Source organism: Tasmannia lanceolata, unplaced genomic scaffold (genome assembly GCF_043159265.1).
Source record: "Tasmannia lanceolata isolate RefF3 unplaced genomic scaffold, GAP_Taslan_0.1 ptg000019l, whole genome shotgun sequence".
Classification (NCBI taxonomy): Eukaryota; Viridiplantae; Streptophyta; class Magnoliopsida; order Canellales; family Winteraceae; genus Tasmannia; species Tasmannia lanceolata.
In genome coordinates this window covers 2,953,002-2,961,077 of record NW_027518696.1, presented here as the reverse complement: position 1 = coordinate 2,961,077, position 8,076 = coordinate 2,953,002, and positions in this window count along the sequence as shown.

Sequence of the window (8,076 nt, the reverse complement as noted above, 5' to 3'; positions counted from 1 at the left end):
TCTGCCACATACCCTCCTTTCCGGGGGTGCGAATTATCCTACAGGGGGTGCGAATTTATCATCGCCCAAAATATAAAATGGTGACTAAGCCAATGCTTCTGCATGTAATAATAGAAATACGAGCACTGCTAGGAAAACGGGATTCCGTTTTGGGAAAAAAACGGGCACAAACATTTGAGCCACGTCCACTAAAAGACGAATGGAGGAGCTCAAATCCCCATAAAAGCAAAACTACACATTCATAAGGGTCAAATCAACGCTCATTTCAGACCCGTTTCTATTTTCCAAACGGAATCCCTTTTTCATAGTGTTTTCTTAAATAGAGCTGCAACGGAAAAACACCACATTTAGTGACGACAATTCCAATATTTTTGTGGAGAATGCTAAACCGAATGGCGCCGTTTCAGAAAACCAAAGCGCAAGGGCGCCCCATTGGATAGACATCACCCAATGGGTTTATCATTATTTCAATTTTGTTTTTCAGTGCCGTGATTAATGCGGTCCATGCTGGCTCTTTGAGACAATCCTAAGGCATGTGTCTTCATTTTTTTTTTTCTTAGGGACCCCACTATGAATCTGGGCCATCCATCACTAGCCCCTTCATCAAGGGTGACGAAAGCAATAAATCTTTGCATGGGACCTGTGATGGATGGTCAGATCGAAATTTGTGATCATCAAACACTTGTGCCACAAGAATGTTGCATCATTGGCATTTTCTCTCACCTTGCCACTTGCGGCACATGTGTACCATGATCGGGATTCAGGACCAGGGGCGGAGCCAGGAATTTGTTCGGGGGCAGAGAATGGCTGATATAGCATGCATGCTGGGGCCACCATTTTACACTTCATGTTCTGATTAGGTGGGGCCCACCATCTCTCCCTAACCCATGCATAAGGTGGAGTCCACAATTTGCATCGCATTTTTTTGACCCAGTGGGGCCCACTATTTTACATCCATACATAGCATGGCCGAATAATGTGATTTATAAATTCAAAGTCACCAAAATGGATTGCTTTCTATTTTGAAAATTCTAAGAATTTTGGAGATTGTATTTGTTGTGTTTGAGTGTAGTATAGTATTTTTCAAAAAATACTATATGGGGCCAGTTCATAGGATGAACCTAAACCCGTTCATCCTTGAGCCATAACACGAATAGGCTGCACGTAAATCATCTCCATACCTAAACCTCCAATATATATATATATATATATATATAGGTTTCTCTATCGGGCGGGCAATCTAATAATAGATTGGAGAGTTAGGATCACCCTATGGAGATGATTTACAGGTGAACATTGCGGCCCAACAAATTAATAGTTTGAATAGTCATATGAAGTGGGCTGATCATACCATTTGAAAATTTTTGACTTTACATGTACACATGACAAAATATAAAATCTACAATTAATCATGTAGTTAAGTGCCATTCCCTTATGAGATAAAAAAAGGTTCCCTGATTAGACTTGAGACCCCTTTAGAAACCATAAAGATACCAATTTACTGAGAATTTCTGAATTTAAAGAGGGGGCGAGGGGGATTTCGAAACCATTACCAGAAATTCTGAATTTGAAGGGGAGAGAGTGAGAGAGTTAATTTAGAAACATATCATTAAAGAGATCGTAATATGTATATGGTATGGTGTATAAGAGGAAGTTGCAAGATAGTTATTGTAGGGATTTGCATTTAGGTTTGTGGATGTGTTTTAGAATCATGGGTGGTAGCCTATGTGTTATGTAATAGGGTTAGTGGGTAGGAACGTCGCACTACTTTCTTCATGTATTTAAGTTCTTTATTTCAATGAAATGATAGAGGGGAAATTTTACAGCAAGCAAAGGAGACTTTATCCTGGAAAGTCACGGTTCCTTTCGAATTGAGCCGCTAGGAGGTCCTGTTTATTTCTGTTAATCAACCTCTCTCCTTTCTTTTAATCTTTTTTATTTTGTTTATTTCTGTTACAGCCAACTAGCACGTAACATATCGGCCTAAGAACACCCCCCCAACACACACACACACAAAGGCTATATCGAGGGCTATGATAATAAATTCAGTGTGGGACTCACTAAACCTTGCCGCGTGTTATGCAGGGCCAACGGTGAAGAAAATGGCAAATAGTAGGGGTTGGGCTTGAGGTCTCAGGTTTCATACTTAGCTTACCTACCCCAAAAATGGGAAGTAGCAAAGTGTATGCCAATATAGCCGTTACAATAGAGGGGCAGTAGTGAATTTGAAATGAATTTTCTAAGCTGGCTCGTGAATCTGCAAGACAAGGAACACACGTTGAAATATCAACATCTCCCTTTCTTAATTTTCATTCGTGAGGATAGAGTCTTTCTTATACTTTTCGAGTATGTGGACCAAGCTAAAACGGGCCTTTCTTTTACTCTTAGGGCAATGATAAATCGACTCCCCAAATGGATGAATAGACTCCCCATGTGTCTATCTCTCTCCTCTTTCTAGAGGAGAGAGATAGACACATGGGGAGTCGATTTATCAATTTGGGGAGTCTTTTATCACTCCCCTACTTTTATCATTCCTTATATCAGTTCCACGTGGACGGCTCTGATAAAGATCTAAATTGCAGAATCACGTGTGTCAAGATCTCTTAGAAGACCACTTTGTGGGCCCGTATGGATAACAAAAACTAAACTCTAATCAATCAATCAAATTGTTCAATAGAGAAAGACATGGTCATGTAAATAGTGGGCTGATTTGAGTAACTGTTTTTATTTTTAAGACACCCGGAGACACATTGAATGGTTAGGGATGTTCTTGTATGTTTTACGAGCCCCTTAATTGCAGTCCCCAATAGATGGACGGTTAGGATTTCATAATGACCCAAAAAAGTAAAATAAATGTTGGGAACCGGGTTTCCGAGATCTTCCCCGAGGGACATTTCCGCTCGAGAGGCAAACCAGAGTTACCACGGCCTAAGCTTTGATATCATTTGTTGGGAATTTAACTGGGTAGAACTCACTCCTAAAAACTAGCCATTAGAGGGAGTGTGCCCGTTCTCTTATGAGTTATAACCCATCCACATCCCCTCATTGTGACCGGTGTGGGATAATTTGCTTTATCAACTACTTGATAAGGGTGGGTTAAAATTTTGCAATTTAATATGGAGGGTTTCAGCTCAAATTAAACACGACACTTATGACAATTTGTCCCATTTGAGAAGACTACTATTCCTGATAGACTGATAAAAATTTTACCCACGTTGTGAACATATCATTAACCTTTTTGGTACAATCCTAAGTTCCTAACTTGCTATAATTGGTACAATCCTAAGTTCCTAACTTGATATGATAGGAAAGAAAACCATAAAAACGTGGAATACACTTAACCCACCTAAGACACTGTGTATAAATGTGCTCATGTCTTCAGAAAGGAAAGAGAGTTTGAGACGCAATCGGCGGTCAACTTATGATGATGTTTGAAGACCAAGATCAACACACCAGATATCGACACGTGTATCCTACCCCCTCACGACCATCTCTTTTCTAACATACCCTTGCTCTTATATCTCCCTCTTTTTGTCAAGCCACTTGCTTCACCATCAGCCTCTAATGGGAGCACAATGAACTTTTAGTGGGAAAGGATAAGTTATGATTAGGAATGTAAAATATGAAATGTCTATTATTTCTAGATGATTTACAATGGACTTTATACATAACACTCAAAGGGATTAACATGGCAAGGGATGAAGATAAACATAGAAAGAGAAAAACCAAGATTGTATTAATCTAGAATTGTTGGAGAATTGAGGGTACTGTTGGTGATAGAAAATTAACATTATTTCTTTGATCCTCACAAGTAAATCATTTCGCAACAACATCACTCTACTTTAGCGTGATGGAATCAACTCTGTTAGCATTGTTGGAGAATTGAGGGTACTGTTGGTGATAGAAAACAGAAACTTGTTGCTTCAAAGCGTGATATCATTTTCCTTAAGAGAAGATTCCTCCCCACCAGTAGTGTGCAAAGGGGATCCGCAAATTGCCTCCAAGATACAATGAAGCCTAGTAGGGAAGCCCTACTAATGTTTGATGACGTCTCGCACTAGTGGAATCAAACCCGAAATGCCCTTCAGAAATTTCAAGCCTTGGATAAATTTTCAGATACTGTTTCTGCAGAAGAATAATATCTAGAACAGTAAACAAAAGAAAAACAGTATGAAGAAATAGGGTTGCACAACAAAACCGCTCAAATCGATAAACCGAACCGAACCGGGCCATTCGGTTTAGTCCGGTTCGGTCGCGGTAATGATTTTCACAAAACCGGTCCAATCGGTTTGGTTCACGGTTCAAAAAATATTAATCGGCAAAACCGAACCGAACCGGTTCAGATATCTCTTTTTAGTATTTTTTGCCATTCAACTTCAAACTTCAAACGGTTGGTCTATTATCCCCAAAATCAAATGGTCCAAAGTTGTCCATTATCCCCAAAATCAAACGGTTTATAGGTAAAATACAAATAAACCGTGAACCGAACCAAACCGAACCGGTCAAAACCGGTTCGGTTTGATTCGGTTCAACTGCCAATTGGTTCGGTTTAAGAAATTCCCTTAAACCGAACCGGACCGAACCATGTGTAGCCCTATAAAGAAATCCTTGGGGATTTTGAAAGAATGTAGAAGAGTGTTTAAAGTTTGTCAGAATTGCACAATGGAATTGCCAATTCATTTTTCTATCTTGAAAATGACCGAATTCTGCACATTTGATAGACAACCTGGTGTCTTTTCTGTGTGAAAAAACACCTCTACAGGGCACATTTTCAGAATGTTTGAAATCTGACCGTTAGATCACACCCATTTGATATTGAACGGTCATGATCGATCCTAGATGTGACTGTTGGTTTGAGTAAAACCTCTCTTCAACCCCGTCATCGTTAGATCAACTATCTATGGTGCGGATCGCACTCCCTTGGCTCTTACCGTTGGGGGAAGGGACACAACCCATTTGATCACACTTCTTGACCGTTGGAGTACTGGGCCCGCTGGGCCGACCGTTAGGCTGAGTCGAAGCCCAACCCAACCGAACCATTAGGCACTGGGCTTGATGGACCTACGAACCATTCGGCTCACCCATCCGACTGGTCCACCTTCATCTTGATCCAACGGTCCAGATCAAATCTGAAAAAATCAAAGGCTCCAATCGCTTCTCACGACGTTGCGTACGAAATCAAAGTACACCTAAAAAAGTGCCACTAGGCGCCCTATTGCCCATTGCCCATGCCGTGCGCCCGTGTGGGAACGATGCGTAACACTGTCACGCGGATCCAACCATGGGTTCGACCCAATGTGCAAACAAACAAGTAGCAGAGAAGGGTAATGCTTTATAAGTCCTTCTCTTTCCTTTCTCTCATTCGGTACGGGACTATCTTTTCAATTACACTTCTATATCATTTTGTAAAAAGCAAATCTTTCCAAGAAAATATTTTCTTTTTCCCAAACGCTATTTAGAAAGCATTTTCCAAAGACATTAAATCATGACAAAATATAAGATTTTGAAAATCCAAAATCACTAACAAGCATGACCTTCCAAACACGAGAATATTTCCTCTTTTGGTTTATCACACCGAGAGAGCCAAGATGGAGTTGAGTAAACTATAAGACCATTGAATATTTACATTTCTCTTCTCAGAGGTAAATTTAATATGTTTTTGTAAAATAAATATTTCTCTTAAGTGATGGAATTTTGTTTTCCTAATATAGCAATATAGCATTCTAATGTTCTCTTTTATTTGGGTTAGAAGATGTTTTGCATGTGAAGACCTTCGCACAGACACTTGAGATATTGGAGCAAACTAAAAAATCAGAGCGTTTTTCGCCATAGGTACGCATCGCCCAAATCACATAAAAAGATTAACCAGTAATCCAAATTCACATTTTGGGATTGCATATAAACACTCATATTTAGAAAATCGCTCCTAGAAAAGGATTTAGAAATTGATAGAATTGATGTTATTGCAATACTATCACCATCATCCAAATTGCTCAATGCTTCTTTTTTTTTCCTTTTTGAGAAAAATAAAATAATAACACTACTCAAGATATTGTGTCTGCAAAGGCAGATAAAATATTTTTTATATCCCCAAAGGCAGATAAAAGATAATTTGGAGGAAGCCAAAGCAGTCCCTCAACTATAAAAAGACCAAATATACTTATATAATGAAAAGCAAAATAAATGTTTAGAAGAGGGTTTCTGATATCTTCGTCGAATGACATTTCCGCCACGGAGGCAAACCAGGGTTACTGTGTCCTGAGCTTCCGTACCATTTATATGGAATTTAACCGGATAGAACTCACCCTTAAAAGCTAGCCATTAGAGGGAGGAGTGCCCATTATAACCCATCCACATCCACATCCACATCCACATCCACCTCCACCTCTTTTATCACATGTGGGATAATTTGCTTTTGCGTGGAACCCAAACAATAAATCATCATCATCATCATCAACTAGGGTTAAAAACTTTGCAATTTAATATGGAGGATTTCAGCTCAAATTAAGCACGACACTTACGGCAATTTGTCCCATTTGAGAAAACTACTATTCCTGATAAACGTGGGATAATTTGACCCTCCTTGTCAACACATCATTAACCTTTTCGGTAGAATCCTAAGTTCCTAACTTCATACAATAAGAAAGAAAACCATAAAAACGTGGGATACACCTAACCCACCTAAGACAGTGTGTAAATGTGCTCATGTATTCAGAAAGGAAAGAGAGATTGAGACGCAATCGGTGGTCAACTTGTGCTGATGTCCGAAGACCAAGATCAACACACCAGAGATCGACACGTGTATTCAACACCTCACGACCGTCTCTTTTCTAACGTACCTTGCTCTTCCATCTGCCTCCTTGTCAAGCTACTCGTGGTACTAGAGCCTTTTACAAAAGGTTTCTCGACATTTAGTAAGGACTTTCGGAAGATACACCATTCTCTAGTCTATAGCCCCTCCCCCTAAAAGGAGGTGGAAATATCATTTTTTCAAAAAGCATTCATGTTTTGTTACTTATACTTCATTAGCGGAAATGAACCAAAGATTAAGTGAGTTTCTTTCCTCCTTAATGAAAGTGATTAAGATAATTAAATCACGTGCGCCTGTGTTAGTCAATGTCTTTGGAGATAAATAATTTAACATTTGGCATATAAAAATTAATTTTTTTGCGTGGGTGGAATCGCTTTGAATGTGTATGTGTGAGAGAGAATCCGGGGAAGCCAAGCGTGGACAAATTAATTTAATTTTTATAAAGTACTACTGTGGACCCACCGTCCTCATTGTAGTCTCACTGCATGTGGAACAGGTGTATGGTCAATAAAAGTCATCCATGGCCATCGAGTTATCCTAGCCGTCCAATCGTTTTATGCAAATGGTTGATTAAAAGAAGTTGAAAAATTGAGCAAATTTATGTAGAAGTAGTTCACACGGATCCAACGACTAGATGGTATCTTCTCCCAATTTTACACTGGGTTGGCCCGGGGAAGAAAAAGGGGGCGAATATATCATAGTGACTCGCCAAATCGATGGCCATGAAATGGCATGCACGTGGTCTCTCTGTTTTGAGCCTTTTCTGTTATCTTTTGTTCTACAAGATCAATGGTCATGGTTTCACATATGAGTCTCAGTGGGCCCATGTATGAGGTCTTAGGTGGTCCCACCGTACTATGATGTGGCTATGACTAAGGATACATAAATAGGGGACAAACGTTGCGGTTGCTATCGGACAAGGACCGCCTACCAAAAGTTGGGCAAAGCGTGACGGTCAAGATACTCTCAGTACGTTATTTTTAATCTCAACCGTCCATCATTAGCATCCCCTTCGATTATAAGGACCACCCCATCCTGCCACCACAAACCACGCAACCGAGTTTTTTATATGGTGTGGGGGCGGATAGTACAGTATTATTAAAAAAAAGTATTAACGGTGGTCCTCTTTTAGAAGAAAATGACTAAACTAGCCCTTCTCTTTGTCTTTCAAATCGAGTGACATCATCTATTATGGGCATTTCTGTCATTCCGTTCGAATCGTGCATGTTCAGGGAAAGAGATCCTCATCATAGTGATGGGGCCCA